The sequence below is a fragment of the Lissotriton helveticus genome, chromosome 8, assembly GCF_964261635.1.
Source record: "Lissotriton helveticus chromosome 8, aLisHel1.1, whole genome shotgun sequence".
NCBI lineage: Eukaryota > Metazoa > Chordata > Amphibia > Caudata > Salamandridae > Lissotriton > Lissotriton helveticus.
The window spans coordinates 1,491,164,640-1,491,183,029 of NC_136069.1; positions in this window are offsets into that span (position 1 = coordinate 1,491,164,640).

The window sequence follows — 18,390 nt, forward strand, 5'->3', positions numbered from 1 at the left end:
CAATTCCCTTCTTACAGACTCTAAATTCTCTGACAGATTCTGTTCCTTTGCTACAGGTTTCTTTCTCACTAATACTGTTTCTGATTCCTCACCAACCATGATTTGGGATTCTTTTAAAGCGACCGCAAGAGGTTTTATAATCAATTACGTTTCCCAGAAGAAAAAGAGTTTCGAGAAACAATCTACCCAACTTCTCACTAAGATTAAACAATTAGAATATGCTTATTACCACTCGTTTACTGAATCATCTTTAAAAGACCTTGTTTCAGCCAAAGTTGCTTTTAATAAAATATACACTGAGTCTGCTGCCTCTTATATCTTCAAAAGAAGCGCACGATACTATGGGGGTCAGAATAAAATGGGAAGCTCTCGGCTTCTTACTTAAAAACCCGTCGTGATAGAACTAGGATTGCTTCCTTCACAAATTCTAACGGTGATTCACTTTTTAAAGATGACAACATCTTACTGGAATTTGTCTCATTTTATAAAACTCTCTACACTCCTGAAGCATCCCCTCTCCAGTCTAATATATCTTCTTACTTTCAATCAATCCCTTCTCCTTCTTCTGCCCATATTGACTTTTATTCGCTTGAGAAATCTCTCACACTATTTCGGTTCTGAGACGTGGTAAAGCTCCGGGCCCTGATGGTTTTACTATCGAATTTTATGATCATTTTTCAAAACTCCTTTTACCACATCTTCTTCTCCTCTTTAATTCTTTTATTGCAAATGGTTCTTCTCAAGGTACTTTTCAAGATGCTATGATCTGTTTAATTCCCAAGGAAAATAAAGATCCCTCCTTTTGTAAGAACTATCGTCCCATCTCTCTTGTAAACACAGATTATAAGATCTTTGCTAAATTACTTGCTCTACGTATTGACCCCATCTTACCTGAACTTATTGGCCCGGAACAGTCCGGTTTTGTCAAAGGTCGCTTATCCTCTGATAATTCTAGGGTTTTCTTTAATGTTCTTAGCAAAGCATCTTCCCTCCAATATCCACTTGCTGCCATAACCCAAATGCGGAGAAAGCATTCGATAGGATTGGTTGGAACTTTATGTTCCATGCTCTCAAATTGATAAATTTCCCCCCCAAATTAATTTAACTTATTTCCTTATTGTACTCTGGCCCTAGAGCTGCTATTTTTGCCAATGGCAACACCTCAGACTACTTTTCTCTCTCTCTAGGGGCGTTTGCCAGGGCTGTCCCTTGTCCCTATTGTTGTTTATAGTGGCACTAGAGCCTTTTCTAACACGAATAAGGCAAGATAACCAAATTACTGTTTTTCATATCGGCACCGATCAAGTTAAACTATCTGTTTATGCAGACAATATCCTATTATAGTGCTCTAATCCAGACGTTTCTCTCCCATCTTTCCTTCATCAAGTTGACATCTCTCAAATTTCGGGTTACCGTCTCAACCGTGACAAATGTGAAGTTTTACCCCTTAATGTTTTATGCCAACGCCACTACTTTGATCAATCAGGTTTTTCCTGGCAGTCCGCTAAATTGAAACACTTAGGATTATGGTTTTCTTCCAATATTTCTAATACCTTAAAATTTAATTTTGAATATATTCCTAAGAAATTAACTGATTCAATTACCAAATGGCACCCTCTCTTTCTCTCATGGTGGGGAAGGCTAGATTCTATTAAAATGATGCTAGCTCCTATAATTTTATACTCTCTTTCAATGATTCCCGTCCATATTCCAAGTTATTATTTTAAAAAAATAGATTCTATTTTATTGAAATTTCTTTGGAAAGATAAACCCTCTCGGATAGCCTTATCTTGTCTTAAAAAAGATAAACTTAATGAAGGTCTTAATTTTCCTAACTTCAGATCTTACCATTATGCTTTTACTCTTAAACAGGCTTCTCGATGGTTATCTACTGAATTAGTTTCTCATCCTCCTGTATGGTTATCTATTGAAAAATCCTTTACTTCACCTTTTGATTTTCTTGAAACCCTTGCTTTTACTGCTAATTCTTCGCTTCTCCGTTTTTCGGTCATTGCTCATACGCGCCAACTCTTATCTCCCCACCTCCCTTCTTCATATCCTTCTCTTATTTCGTTACATCAGCAGCCAATTTGGCATAACAAATTACTGTGCATTAAAATCCGCACTTTTTATTGGAAATCTTGGAGTTCCAAGGGTTTATTGTGGGTTTCTCAACTTTTACATGACAATGTTCCCATGTCTTTTCCTGATCTTCAATCACAATTTCTTCTTCCTAATTCTTCTAGGAACCAATATGATTTTCTTCTTCCTACTCTTCAAGGTTACCTTCAATCCCTTCCTACTTCTCCTGTCCTTCCCTTTTCTTGTTCTACGCTTTTCCCTCTTTTGGCTACCTCTCCTTCTGCTTCGTGTATCTACAAATATTCTCCATCTCCTTCAGAGAGGCTTAAGACACAGACTGAATTGGCTTGGGAGCGGGATCTGATCTTATCCTGGTCTATTTCCCTGTGGGATAAATAATGGTTGAAGATTCATAAAACCTCTAGAGCAGCTAACACTACCCAAACTCTTTATTTAATTTACCAACGTTTATTATATTCCCCTGCAAGATTAGCATCCTTTTCTCCAGACTTTTCACCTAAGTGTTGGTCCTGCCCTTGCCTTACTGCTGACTTAATGCACATGCTATTTTACTGCCGTAATATCTCTACTTTCTGTCATTCAATTTGGTCTCGTATAAATATTATCTTTAACACAAAGATTCCCTTTTCTCCCTCCGATGTTTTCCGAGGTTCTTTATCACCATCTTGGCCTCAAACACCCTATCATTTTAAATTACTTGACTTATTCATAGCTATAGCTTTTCACTTGATTACTTCCAATTGGAAAGACTCAACACAGGTTTCCTACTCTGCATGGTGGAATGCCATATGTTTTCATTACAGATTAGATACCAATTATGTCACTCCCATTTCCCTAGCAATTAAAAGAGATCTGTTATGGATTCCTCTTACTACATATCTATCTTCCCTCGCTCCTTCTTATCCCCCTACTGTTACCCAGACTAATAACCCAGATGAGGTCCGTAAACCGCCTTAATTTTCTCTTGTTGTCTTTTTCTTGCATTTTTACTCGATATTGTTAATAGACTCATATGTGACTTACTTATATTATCCCTTTTATTGATACTTATCGACATACAATGTTTATATTTACTTATGCTTTACTTTCGTTTTTTTTAAATTTAACATGCTATGTTACTTCCCCCTCCCCCCTTCTACCCCCTTTTTTTCTCGACTGGATATTACTGTTTATTGATTCCATTTCTTCACACTTTCTAATATGTATTTTTCAATTTCATATATACCTTATATTGTTGGATGCATTGTTTCATGATATTCTCTTTATGCTTGGTTTTAATAAACTTGAACTTAAAATAAAAGGAATGACCCTTGTGCCTTATTTGTGGAAAGAAAATGTTGGAAGAATAATAGGAGTTTGTGAATAAGTATTCTTTAGAATTTAGTGTACAGTTCTTCAGAAAACCTGACTGGGCCAGGGGCATTGTCTTTAGGTAATTTAGATAGAGCATAAGTGAACTCTGTGACGGAGATGTCCTTTCCTAATGAAGAAAGATCACCCATTTTGTCTTTGTGTCTTGAAATAGAGGTAAAACATGTATCTAATGCCTCTTCTGAAGGGGAGAACACTGAACTATATAGACAAGTGTATAAATCAAGGAAACATTTTCAAATCTTTGAGTCAGTGTGATTGCTTGTCTCATTTTTATCTTTGAAGACACTGATTTTTGACTTTTAATAGAGTTTTTATAATATTGTAGTTTTGCTGTAGTTAGACGGACCAATGTATCTTTAAGATTAGAGGTGAATAACTCATATTCTAAGCCTCCAATGTGTTTTAGCAATGTAGAAAATTCTTTAAGTGCAAGTTTTTTCTTAGAGGCCACATAGCGAATAACAAATTCTCTGGTAGTTGCCTTATAATTGTCCCATACATAAGTCATTTGAATATTAAAAGGTACATTTAAATCAAAGAAATTATCAAATTTGTTTTACAAATGTAATGTGTTTTAATAAGGAATTATTGAATATCTAACTGTTAGTGTGTGTATGTTGTAGTAATAAATCTATGTCAACAATGAATGGCGCATGGTCAGACATAAGGATGGAGCTGATTTCAGCCTGTGCCAAGGTTTGTTTTATATTATGGGTTTTGAAATTGTAGCGTAACCCGGATCTAGAATGATATACAGGAGAGTAAAAGGTAAATTCCAACCTGTCAGGGTAGAGGGACCTACAGACATAAATCAGACCACAAGAGCGAATAGCATTTGTAAAATATGTTTGCATTTTGTTTGGAGTATATTTTGAATGAGGGCATCGGTCTATGAAAGCGTCCATGAGTTTTACTATAATCTCCAAGTACAATAAAGTTATCTTGTGAACAATTTGTGATAAAGTGAAAAAAGTTCCCCTGGAATTGAATGTCAACACCAATGGGACCATATACATTAAATATAGAAATAGGTATGTTGTAAATTTTTAGGGTCAAAAGGAGCCATCTACCATCTTCATCTTGAACTTCAATGTCAATGTCTAAAGATTTATGAATTAAAAGGATGACACATTTTTGTGAATGGTGGCAGGAGAGCACAAAACATGTCCCAGACAATGTTTTTTAAGGGATTGATATATTTTGCTAAAAGATGGGGTTCTTGTGATAGACCAAGCTGAGACTTAATTTTAGATAAATGTGCCAGAAAAATGTATTATGAGCTTGTGAACACCTTTGACATTTCATGAAACTATTCTTAGGTAACACATAATGTACAATCTGAAGGCAGACAATACACATTAGCATGAAAATAATTTTCGAAACTAAAGTGAGAGATTATCTGAAAAGTAATCACAAGGAAATATACAAGAAGACCATAGGAATAGGCTATGTAAGAAAAGAATAGAGGACACATGAAACAAAAATATATGAACAGAAAGGGGTGAAACAGAAGGGGAAACGCAAAAGGAGGGAGATCAACAAACTCCCATTGTTGGATATAGAGGAGAAGGTAAGAGGCCCGAAGACTGTAACTGGCTGACTGACTGACTGATATACTTGTAAAGCACTCGATTGCCGAGGCGTCTTGGCGCTTGGGTGTATTGGTACTGATGCACAACCTAGCCCATCTTAGACGATTAAGGGAAAAGCCAAGTCTTGACCTGTTTCCTGAAGATATAACTATTGGACTGTAGTCTGTTCTGGGTTGGAAGTAAATTCCAGAGCTTGACTGCTTGATGGGAGAAGCTCTTACCACCCCATCTAGCTTTTTTTTATCTTTTTGACCAGTAATAACCCTGTATTTGCTGAACTCAGACTCCGTGGAGGCACGTACCAGGAAAATAGAGTTTGAACATCCATGGCACCTCCTTCATAAAGCACCTTGTGCACAAGGCAGAGGGCCTTGAATTTTACTTGCTGAGGGACTTGTAGTTGTCTGATACTAGCAGACGTGGGGTAATGTTTGGGGAGAGCAAGCAGCACACGCGCTGCCACATTTTGCAGAGACTGCAATTTAGCCCGTCTGGCCCATGTTAATTCCTAAGTATAATGCGTTCCCATAATCAATTCTGGAAAGGACAAGGGCTCCAATTACCGTTTTCCTAAGTGTTAATGGAATAAACAGCAGCATTTTGCATAGAACTTTTAAGGTAAAATAGCAGGAAGAGGTTAGTTGGTTAATTTGTTTTCCGAACTTTAACTCATCTTCAAACATAATTCCAAGGTTCCTGGCCTTAGTCACTCGAACTTGACAGTTCCCGGCCTCAGACGGCCACCATAGTTAGTTCCACACTGAGGGCCCCTTCCCAAACTCAATAACCTCGGTCTTTTCAGTGTTGAGTTTGAGAGAGTTTGAGTTCAACCATGCCATAACTGCATTAAGACAGTTACAAAAGCGGTCGGCAGTTATGTCCACCCTCTGCATAACCGATACTACTATCTGTGGATCGTCTGCATGTGAAACTAAGGTAAGGCCATGCTCTTTAATTAATCTAGCCAGGGGGGTGACATAAATATTAAATAGTGTGGGTGACAAAGCTGATCCCTGTGGGACTCTACACAGGAGGCACAGGTCCGCTGACGTAAGACCATCCCAGTGGATCAACTGTTCCCAGGATGCTAGTAGAGTTAGAGCCGTCTCTCTGATTTTGACTTCCTTCAGTCGCTGAAACAATACCGCATGGTTAGCGGTATTAAAAGCTGCAAGCAGGATGAGGACGGGTCTTCCTCCCCCATCCATGAGTTTTGGATTTCTTCTGTGGCCATTATCAAAGCAGACTCAGTAGAATGTCGTGATCTGAAACCATGTTGGGTAGAGTAAGACCAGTAACAATAAGCTGAGAACTTGGCTAAGCTCATGGGCAGAGACTGTAACCCCCCTCCCACCCCCAAGAAAGGAGAAACAGTAAAAGAATAAAGAAAAAGTATTATGAAGGACAGACTTTTGAATTATAAAAGATGACATAAATGTACTAGAGAAGGAGAAACAGTAACACATTGAATGTGGAATAGAACACTTACGATATCAGTAATGGACTAAACAAACATTCCTGGGTACAAAGGTGGGGGACAAGAAGGCACAGGACCACAGAAAACAGCATTCAATCTTCTGTGACAGACACGGGACCTGCAGAGAAAAATAGAAGAAGTCATGCCACATCTTACATACCTGAACAACTGCATCATCAGTTGAAATCTAAGAAGTATACAATAAAACAGAACAATAAAATGATGAGAGTTCTAGTTTTCCCAAGGTTTATCACTTCTCCCTTCCGTGAATGAATCAATTTCTTTAAGTCTTCTGGGTTGTCTTATGTGTAGGCACCTTCCTGCACAAAACAGTTCTGCCTGTAATGCAGACACTCTTGCACCATGGTCGCAATTATGCCTGCATTGATGCTAGGCAGCACTTTGTGTGCCAGCGCAGACAGACAGCAGGAATGTTCTATATCTAAGGAGACATGGCACATTCCTACTCTCTCCCTGTCACATAGTGTACTGCAGCAAATTGAATTGCTGCATTGCTTTGCATGACATTTTGAAAAGTATGGCCCTTTGTTGGAGATACTGGACCTTTTTTTTCCCTCTTTTTGACATTTACAGTTTGATCCTTCTGGGGTGCAGCTGAGGGCGAAGAAGAGGTAAATTGCTTTAATGATGACGGCACATGATGATCCACAATGAATGGTAAAAGTTCAAAGCGAAAAAAATATCTCTGCGAACCAGGTCGATGGTGGAAATGAAGAAAATTTATAAAATCCTAATAAAGGTGAGTGCATTCAACATGACGCTAAGCTGAATTAATGCCCATTAAGGCATTTTAAAGCTCTGTATTAGATCATCCTCACTATACCCTTTCTCTTTCAATACTCTGCCCTACACCAATGAATTCTGGTCTATGTACCTTACTCAACTAAGTGAACTTGGTTTCTATGAATCTGTCATGTAAAAGGGTGGCATCAGGTCTGGCTGGATTACATCATGCATGCATTAGCTTTTGTCAGCAAAAGCAGAGAGAGACCTGCTTATCAGGAAATGCAGAGGCATTCATCAATGCCACAGGACGATAACCGTCTCTCTACATCATCTGCTTTGACCTTCTCTTATGAAGTGAAATCACTTCAGCCTTGAAACCTTACTCTTTCTTTATCAGTCACAGCACATTTAGTGCTTTAACCACATTAATTGAGAAGGAACAACAACAAAATACTGCTAGCAAATCCATCAATCTCAAAACAGGGACAATATAAATATTGGTGTTTTTGCTACTGTCTCAAATACTATTACTAATAGCTATAGAAATATTACTACCAATAATAACACATATTATTAATATTAGTAGTAGTATAAATAGAGTGTTCAATAATTCTATTAGTCTAAATGTACAGCATCAATCATACTGAATACTCACAATGAACAGGGATTTTCATCCCATTGTATTTCATAGTTGTTGGGTGGGGTCGTGGTTTCCAATTCCAATAGGAAACAAAATGCTGGCATAGCCATGTTGTCTTTTTTCAGTCATTCATAGGCTATAGCCCAGTTAACATAATTAAATGAATAAATATAAAAAAACTAAATTTTAAATAAATAAAAAATAAATAGCCTGCTACATATAAGTAGACTACAAAGGTGGGGCCATACCCTAAGGGACTTATTCACAAAGGTGCAATTTCACAAATGCATTTATGAGTAGTGCTACTGCAGTATGCTTACATAATTTTCTAAAAGGGCCCAAAACATCCAATTGCATGTGCAGGGAAGACACAGCCCTAAATGTGCTTGAATATGACCCAATGTTAATATTTTACTCACAGTTTAGTTGGTCAGGCCTCTTCACCAAGGCATTTATGACTAGGCAGAAGAGCAGTGCAGGCGTAATCTTTTCTATACTCCTGTATGCCTTTGTGAAATGGCTCTAAACACCTAAAATAGCACCTCTATATACATACTGTTTCCACTTCTACCTCTCCTATCTTCACCATGGAGGGGAAGACCTCCACACACATAGGTCAACTTTTTTTGTGATAAATGTGGGAGGGACCAGGTGAGTGGTGGTTTAATGGGGAATAATTACTACAAAATGGGTGGTGTTGGACTTTGTCCTCTCTACAGAGTTACCCCTAAAACATTTTGCCTCCAACATTCGTTTTTTTCAACCTGTTATTGTGGGGTTTTAGGACTCAGTGCACTTTACCACTGCTAACCAGTGCTAAAGTGCTAGCACTCTCTCCTTTAAACATAGTAACCTGGGCTTCCAATCAATTGTCACTTTTAATTTTCTTTTAAGTCCCCAGTAAAGTAGTATTGCCTGTACCTGAGGTCTGTAAATTAAATGCTACTAGAGGGCCTGCCACACTGATTGTGCCACCCAATTAAGTTGCCCTTTTAAACATGTGTCAGGCAGTGTGTGCAGTACTGTCATTTTGAACTTGCAAAATAAATCTTTTTACCAGGCCTGAGCCTCCCTTTTTAATACATATAGGTCACCCTAGGGTAGCCCCTACACAGCCCATAGGGCAGGATGCTATGTGATTAAAACATTGGGTATATACATTCAACTTTTATATACCCTGGTACTGAAAAACTCTTAAATTCACTTTTCATTACTGCAAGGGCTTCCTTTGCCACAGGATAACAATGAGTTACCTTATTACATTTAATAAGTGATAACTTTTAATTGGCAGCAGGTAGGAAAGTCAATCCTCATTTAAAGATCTCCTAGGGTTTTTCCTTAATTTAATTTACTTCCTAAGATTCCTTGATTCTGCAGGGAGTTCAGTTTTTTTCCTTCGTTCCTTCGTTTCTCCCTTCTACATTAACGTCCATCATATTATTAATGAAAGTCCCTTACTTCTTTTCAGCACAGAGTTGATTTTGGGTGTTCATTTGGTTTGGACTATCTAGGCAACTACCAACTTGTTGCACATTTTACGGCCATAAGCTCTTTTTCCTCAAGCTCCTTAATTTTCTCAGATTCAGAGAATTTAAAATGTTCCTTTCCTCTTGTGGTATTGAAGTCTTGCAGTGCGCCCCAATCTTTTTTTCTTTTCAACCTCTCAAATTTCATTCTATGGGCCATCATAGGGAACTTTATGGAGCTATGCTATATCTGCTATGCAATGGCCTACTTAAAGACATTCAGGAAGCTATTACCGCTATATGAAGAGGTGTCTTTACTAGTAGGTGGAGAATCTAAATTACCATATATTTCAATTTAAAACCCAGACAGTTGCTGTACTGTCTCCTGAACTCTAGTGTTTAGCTAAATAGATAACCATATTTTTCTCTGGTGTGTCTAATCTACTAACACCATGTAGTGAGCCATTTAGTGTATATCTATCATAATTTTTAATATGGCTGCTGGAGAAGATGGAGCTGCATGGAAAACTCCTTTGTAGACTGAACTATTAAGATTCTGCAAAATGTTTTCAAATTGTTTCTGTCTGGCTCAATGCTCTATCTAAACCATACATCTTATTAATATTTCACATTCAGCTCAGTTATTAGCCACTCTCCCTTGCTGAAACTCTTTCATTAGAGGTTCTTCATCGTCAAAACATGGAATTGAACACTAAGGGCCCGATTACGATGTCGGGGGGGGGGACCGCAACGGACTGAGCGTCAGTTGCGGTCATCCCTACATCTGTCCCTGTGGTCTGCCAGCCACATTACGATGCAGTGGGCAGAGGCATCGGGTGGAGGGACTGTCAGCTGCTGTTCTGATGCGCTCGAGGAGCCCGTTGGTGCATTAAAAAGAATCTCAATCCCATAATGATAGTGAAGCCAGCATCGGCTCCACCGTTGGGATTATGATGTCACTTTCCAACAGCCTTTCCATGTTGGCCTTTCGGAAATGGAAAGGCTGTCAGAAAGTGCCTTTCGGGGACCCTAGCAGGCCCTCTGTTTTAGGGTCTGGGTGGCACCTATTGTCCCCCTCTAAACATCCCTGCACCATGTGGCAGGCACTGCATGGTGTCTGCCACATGGTGCAGAGATGTTTAAAAACGTACATATTTCAATGGCGGCTTGTGCTGCTGGCCTTTTGTGCTGCCATAGGGTGGTCGCATCCAAATTGTGCGGTCGGGCCCACTGACCCTTGTGAATTCCCATAGAAGCCCATGTTCTGGTGTGAACATGGGCTTCTATTGGAATTCTCAAGGGCATATTATCAATCCCATTATCGCCACTTTAGCGGAATGTTTCCTGCCGCTAAAGCGGCAATAATTTTAATGCCGTTCTTGATAATATGCCCCTAAGTAATTTACAACGTCAATAGCTATAACTCACAAATGCAAGACCTACAGCCTGGGGATTCTAAAGGTACCCAGAATTTGTAGATTCCCATGGAGGAAACAGATACAATATCCTAAATACAGTTAAGTTTTGTTCTTTGTTGGAAAATGACAAAAGAATGTGTCAGTTTTTTCCCTAAAGATAGCATCAGCAAAAATACTTTTGAAATGTGCACAACATCCTTCCTTTAGAAACTTACGGATGGTTCGCTGCTCGAGATAAAAAACTCTGATCCGTGTCACTTTGCAGAGTTTATTGGAACTCTGCGCTCTGCGTGGTCTGGGCAAAACTCTGGGAACTCCACCGGCAGAGCGGAATTCTTCTCCCACACCTATTTCTTACCCACAATACCCTACAAATGGCAAAAGTTAGCAAAAACATTTGCATTTTCTTCATATTTCTGGGTTCCTGCAGATTCCAGAAATTTACTACCACCCTGCATTCCCACACTGCAGGTCTGGGATTTACCACCACTCAGCATTCTAATACTGGTTCTCATAAAACATAGTATGCTCACTTGCAGGTGTGGGCCCAGTTCCACAGCAGGAAAGGACCCAAAATGCAACATGGACAGATCACATTTTTCCATTTGAAAATAATCTTTGTTTGAAATGTAAGTAGATACTGTTGATTTTGGGCCTAGGCTCAGCCACCACCCAAGGAAACCTACCAAACTTAAGTATTTATAAACCCTAAATACCAAGAGAGTTCAGGGTAGTCTAGAGAACAGTGATCCTCTAAATTTCTTTGTACGCAATGGCCAGCGAACCTTAAACATTGCTTGAAATCACACATTTTCCTCACATGTCTAGAAGAGAAACCTCCATATTCTGTGCAGATTTTGAGCCTAGGCTCAGCCGCCAGCCAAGTAACCTACCAAACCCAGATATTTACAAATCCTAAATACGATAGGAGTCCAGGGTGGTCTAGATTGCATTGAGACCCTTCATTTTCTCTACAAACATTGACGTGCAAACCTCAAACCTTTCTTAGAATCACCCATTTTCCTCATACATCTGTGAGGGAAACTTCCCGAATCTGCAGATTCACAACATTCCTATCACGCCACATTCTCACACGTCTTCTGATAAAAGCAATACCCTCTTCTGTAGCTCGGACTACTGCCCGCAACAGGAACAGATCAAACCAGGGACAAGTCCAACGTGAGGGTGCGACCAAGGGTGCTGGGTGTTGATATTCCCACCAGACTCATGCAAAGAAACTCAACTGCATCTCCTTGCCGCTCTACTGGAGTGTGTGATATCAGTGTGCCGTACAACATTATGACATCACTGATGGGCTGAATTAGATGTGGCGGTTGGAACATAAGGGGTTCTGCTTCAGCCTCTGCCAGGAAAATTGAAGGGGGAAACCTCTGGTTCTTGCGTCGGAGGTCCCCTCAAGCTCCTAGCCAGTTTGAAACCATTGCCAGTGGCCACCCTGGAGAGGCAGAGTTCCTATCTGCAATGGTTCAACACCTGCACTGAAGGGATCAAGGTGCATGTGCATCTAGGTTCAATTTCTTTGAACGTTTTACCAGCAACAAAAGCTTTTTTTTAGGCAACTGACCATTTATAAAACATCGTTCTTGTCCCTGTACATTTGGACGGTCAGCCTGTCCACATCCCGCTATGCTTGCTGATGTGTCAGTAATGCTCCATGTCAGCGCATGAGGATATGTAGCAGCAGTGGTCAGAAAGGGGGAAGCAGGCAGCCAATGACAGGTAGAGGGCTGCTTCAACAACCTCACATCCTCTCACTCACTTTTTCTTTCAAGTAAAGATCTCCTCTCACAAAGTGCATGCGCAAACTCATGTATCAACATGAGTGGCTAAGTAGCAGTGGTGGATGGAAGAAGGAGGAGGGAGGAAAAGCAGACATGGAAAACAATATGTTTGTCAAAAGTGAATTTAATTCTTTTAAGTACAAAAGACAGGCTCCTTGGCACCTTTGCATTCAGACTCTGCTGAAACTGCTGCCAGACATGTTATGTTATGTTAACATGTTACACCAAGCGGTTTCATGGCACTGAGCGCGGGAGAGGAAACAGTGACAGAGTGATAGAGCCTTGACTCGTATGCCTCAGAGAACAGCAATGTCTTGAGAAGTGTTCTGAATTGGGCGTATGATGTCAGTCCAGCAGGGAGAGAGTTCCAAAATTGAGGGGCCAGGAATGAAAATCTGAGGCTGCCATGTTTTTTCCGTTTGAAATTGGGGTTGGTAAGCAGGTTCAGATGGGAGGAGCGCAGTTCAAGAGAGGGGGCATAGCAATGGATCCTTGATGAGATGAATGCTGGGCCATTCCTGGCGAGGGCTTTGAAGATGGTACAGCTCAGCTTCAACGCACAGCGTTTGGCAACCGGAAGCCAGTGGAGGCTCTTCATCAGACATGTGCCCACAAGATTGGATACCTGGGGACAGATGTATGACCTGCCAAATAGCTCCTCACGAATTGCAATGCATTTGCAACTCGCAATTTGCGAGGTGCTATTTGGCATGTACAACAGTGTGTTTATCACTGTTTGCGATTCCCAATGGGGTCACAAATTGCGAGATTCATGAATATTAATGAGCCTCTCGCAATTTGCAAGCCCATTGGGAATGACAAGCCATCCCAGGCTCAGCAGACCACCGTGTCGGGGACTGCTTTTAAATAAAGCAGATTTGTTTTTTAAATGCAACCCGTTTTCCTTAAAGGAAAATGGGATGCATTCAAAAAAGAAAAAAGGGCAGGCAGTGGTCCCTGGGACTACTGCCTGCATTTAAAAAATAATATTGCATGTATTTGCAAATGGGAAGGGGTCCCTCTGGGACCCCTTCCCATTTGCAAATGCAGTACCACCTAATTGAAGTAGGTGGTAACTTGCGAGTGTTTTTTAATCACAATTGCGTTCGCAAAATGTAGGTACATAGCTTTGCGGTGAATATTAGGAAGGGAACGCCCCTTCTTAATAGGGAGTCGCAAAACAGTATTTTGCGAGTCGCAAAATACTGTTTGTACATGGGCCCATGCTTTTTAGCGTGCGCAAACGGGCCGCAAAGTCCATTTCCAATAGCCTGCTAGTTCTTCTGTGAAGATGCCATAATGATATTCCTATGATCTTCCAAGAGGTCAACTCTCCAGGCCCTGTGAATGACCGTCAACTCTATAGATTCGCATTATCATGTAGTCTTCTGTTTCCAGTAACATTCTGATTGTAATGCAATGGTTGGCCTTCTTTTCTGTATTAGCCCAGCAGTAATTGGAGTTGGCCTATAAATCTGTCCTTAAAATGTTTTATCACTCCCTCCAACTACCTTCACAGCAGGTTCTATCCCCAATTGTTGTATTTCAAGATGGCACAAAGGTTAATTAGATCTGCTTAGCCTTCTCAACTCTCTAAGAACACACTCAGATATACCCATTCTGATCACCTTCCACAGTCTGTTCATTATGAGCAAACCACCTTAAATTGATTAGCTATCTAATTTTACCCCAGGAAGGAAAGGAGCCAATATACAGATTTTTTATTTAAGAAACAGTCTACAATCCACTTTTCATTACTTTTACTCGATGTAAGTAATGTAAGTGCCACTTATACCGCGCAGCTTCCACTCCAAGGAGTATCTTGGCGCGCACCAACTCAGATGGACCGGTTGGAACGGAAAAGAGTGTCCTAATTTCTGCACACACATTACACTAGAGTCCTGCAAGAGGCGTCAGGCAGAGAGAAAATCCAAGTTTTCAGTGACTTCCTAAAAAGAACTTCTTGCGAAATAGATCGCAGGGAGAGGGGAAGTTTGTTCCAGGCTTTGGTTCCAACTACAAAGATGGATTTGCCACCCTTTGTGACGAGTTTGAAACGGGGCAAAGTAAGCAGGTTCTGGTTTGCAGATCTCAGACAGCGACTTTACGCTTGTCTTTGACAATGTACAGTTTTCCATGGCCTTTTTGCTAAGAGTGTGATCTATACTTACACACATTTGTGGGAATGCATGTTTATCATCTGTACAAAATTGGGTTACTGGTTTACAGGGGGGCGAGCCCTGGTCAAACAACAACCACAATCCTTATCAGGGTAAGGCACAAGCAAAGCCCAAATCAACCTGAGCACAACCCCTGGTTATCTTGACATAGAGCTGTGCAGCTTAACTTAGAGTTAATGTGTAAAATATGTGTGCAACACTGAAAACAGTAACACAGTCAAAACACCACACAAAAAGATCCCACACCAGGTTAGAACAATAGAGTCTAATGTAATAAGTAAAACAAGACGAAGACAAACAAAAATCCAATGAGTAGAACCGGAGGTATGAATTTGTAAAGAATAGTGTGTAAAATGGATCTCTGACAGAATATCGAGGCTGAAAATATCGACAGACAAAATATCGACGTTGGAATATCGAAGGCAAGTATATCGACACCCCATCTACAACATGGTAAGTACAACAATATCGAAACAAAAATATCGATGTTAAAAATATCGTAATTAAAAATATCGGGGCATATTATCAAGGGGGTTTATCTCCGCTTTTTTGGCTTTAAAAGCCAAGAAAGCGGAGATAAAATTATCTCCCTATTACCTAGCTGTCGCTAACACCAGTTAGCGACAGCTAGTAGGAGATAGCGACCATCTTGGGCCCCACTTTTCATGTCAGTGATATTTATCACTAATGACATGCAAAGTGGGCGTGCCAAGATGTTAGCGACTGGAAACAGTCGCTACCATCGCTATCTTCTATTACCAACTTTTGGAGATATTCGCGCTAAGCGCGAATATCTCCAAAAGCTAACACCTGCCCTGAGCAGTTCTTAGCCATGTTATCCAATGGGAGGTGGATAACATGGCTAAGAGCATTAGCTCGGTAATGCATGAATATCGCTGACTTTTCAGCGATATTCATGCATTGCGGCCGTTTTTTATCGCATTTGCGATAAACCTTGGTAATACCAAGGTTTATCTGCGATAAAAATCGCCGCAGCTCTGCGGTAAATTTTTGTCTCTAACCAAGCAATAGCGATAATTATCGCTATTGCTTGGTAATATGCCACATCGTTTTTTAAAACAAAGGTAAAATTAAGTAAATAGTACTTATATATATTTTAAACTTATGTTAAAATGTGTTATAATGTTTAAAATGAATAAATAATACATATTTACTATTAAACATTTAATTAAAAATAATAATTAAATATATAATATATACTTAAATAATTATAATATATTCATTATTTCTTAATGAATTATAAAATATTAACAAATACTACAATTTAAAAATACATCAACACTCATAAAATAATAACATAAATAATAATAAATAATTATATTTAATAAATAACAACAATTAATTATACTTTCAATATTTTTAAAATTAATTAAATACAACATTATGTAACATCTTAAATACATAAATAAATATAAATAATATTGAAGAGCATAAGGGTAAAAATTACTATTCAAACTCCAGAGGGTGCAACAGTAGATAAAGCGTTGGATAGCGTAAGTGTAAAAATTACTATTCCAACTCCAGTGAGTGCAACAGTAGGGAAAGCGTTGGATCGCGGGTATGTAAAAATGACTATTCCCACTCCAATGAGTACAACATTAGTGAAAGCGTTGGATAGCGTAAGAGTAAAAATTACTATTCCCACTCCAGTGAGTGGAACAGTAGAGAAAGCATTGGATAGCGGGTATGTAAAAATGACTAATCCCACTCCAATGAGTCCAACATTAGGGAAAGCGTTGGATAGCGTAAGAGTAAAAATTACTATTCCCACTCCAGAGAGTGCAACAGTAGGGAAAACGTTGGATAGCGGGTGGGTAAAAATTACTATTCCAACTCCAGTGAGTGGAACAGTAGGGAAAGCGTTGGATAGCGGGTATGTACAAATGACTATTCCCACTCCAATGAGTGCAACATTAGGGAAAACGTTGGATAGCGTAAGAGTAAAACTTACTATGCCAACTCCAAAGGGAGCAACAGTATGGAAAGCGTTGGATAGCGTAGATTGGCTAATTACTATTCCAACTTCAGAGGGTGCAACAGTAGGGAAAACGTTGGATAGCGTAGGGGGAAAAATTACTATTCCCACTCCAGAGAGTGCAACAGTAGGGAAAGTGTTGGATAGCGTAGGGAGAAAAATTACTATCCCCACTCCAATGAGTGCAACATTAGGGAAAGTGTTGGATAGCGTACGGGTAAAAATTACTATTCCAACTCCAGTGAGTGGAAAAGTAGGGAAAGCATTGGATAGCGTATGGCTAAAAAATAATATTCCAACTCCAAAGGGTGCAACAGTAGGGAAAACATTGGATAGCATAGGGGGAAAAATTACTATTCCCACTCCGGAGAGTTCAACATTAGGGAAAGCGTTGGATAGCGTAAAAGTAAAAATTACTATTCCCACTCCAGAGAGTGCAACAGTAGAGAAAATGTTGGATAGCGGGTGGGTAAAAATTACTATTCCAACTCCAGTGAGTGGAAAAGTATGGAAAGCGTTGGATAGTGGGTATGTAAAAATGACTATTCCCACTCCAATGAGTGCAACATTAGGGAAAACATTGGATAGCGTAAGAGTAACAATTACTATTCCCACTCCAGAGAGTGCAACAGTAGGGAAAAAGTTGGATAACGGGTGGGTAAAAGTTCCTATTCCCACTCCAGTTAGTGGAACAGTAGGGAAAGCGTTGGATAGCGTATGGGTAAAAATTACTATTCCAACTCCAGTGAGTGGAACAGTAGGGAAAACGTTGGATAGCATATGGGTAAAAATTACTATTCCAACTCCAGAGGGTGCAACAGTAGGGAAAGCGTTGGATAGCGTAGGGAGAAAAATTACTATTCCAACTCAAAAGGGTTCAACAGTAGGGAATGCCAATTAATAAATATTTACAAAAAATATTACACATAAAAATTTGTAATTATTTACAATTAAATTACATCCCACACTATTCCCCTATAAACCCACAACCCGCTCTTGTACTAAAACATAACATTTAATAATAATTAACATTAATTGCCAACTAAATATTTAATTTATTAAATAAAATAAATAATTGCCAATTAATAATTACTATTAAATTACTTCCCACCCTATTCCCCTATAAACCCACAACCCACTCTTGTACTAAAACATAACATTTAATAATACTTAACATTAATTACCAAATAAATAATTAATTTATCAATTAAAATAATTAATTGCCAATTAATAATTAAATAAAAAAACTAATTAATTACTATTAAATTACTTCCCACCCTATTCCCCTATAAACCCACAACCCGCTCTGGTACGGAAACATAACATTTAATAAAAATTACCATTAATTACAAATTAAATAATTAATTTATCAAATAAAATAATTAATTGCCAATTAATAATTACAATTAATTTACTTCCCACCCTATTCCCCTATAAACCCACAACCCGCTCGGGTACTAAAACATAACATTTAATAAAAATTAACATTAATTACCAATTAAATAATTAATTTATTAATTCAAATAATTAATTACCAATTAATGATTACAATTAAATTACTTCCCACCCTATTCCCCTATAAACCCACAACCCGC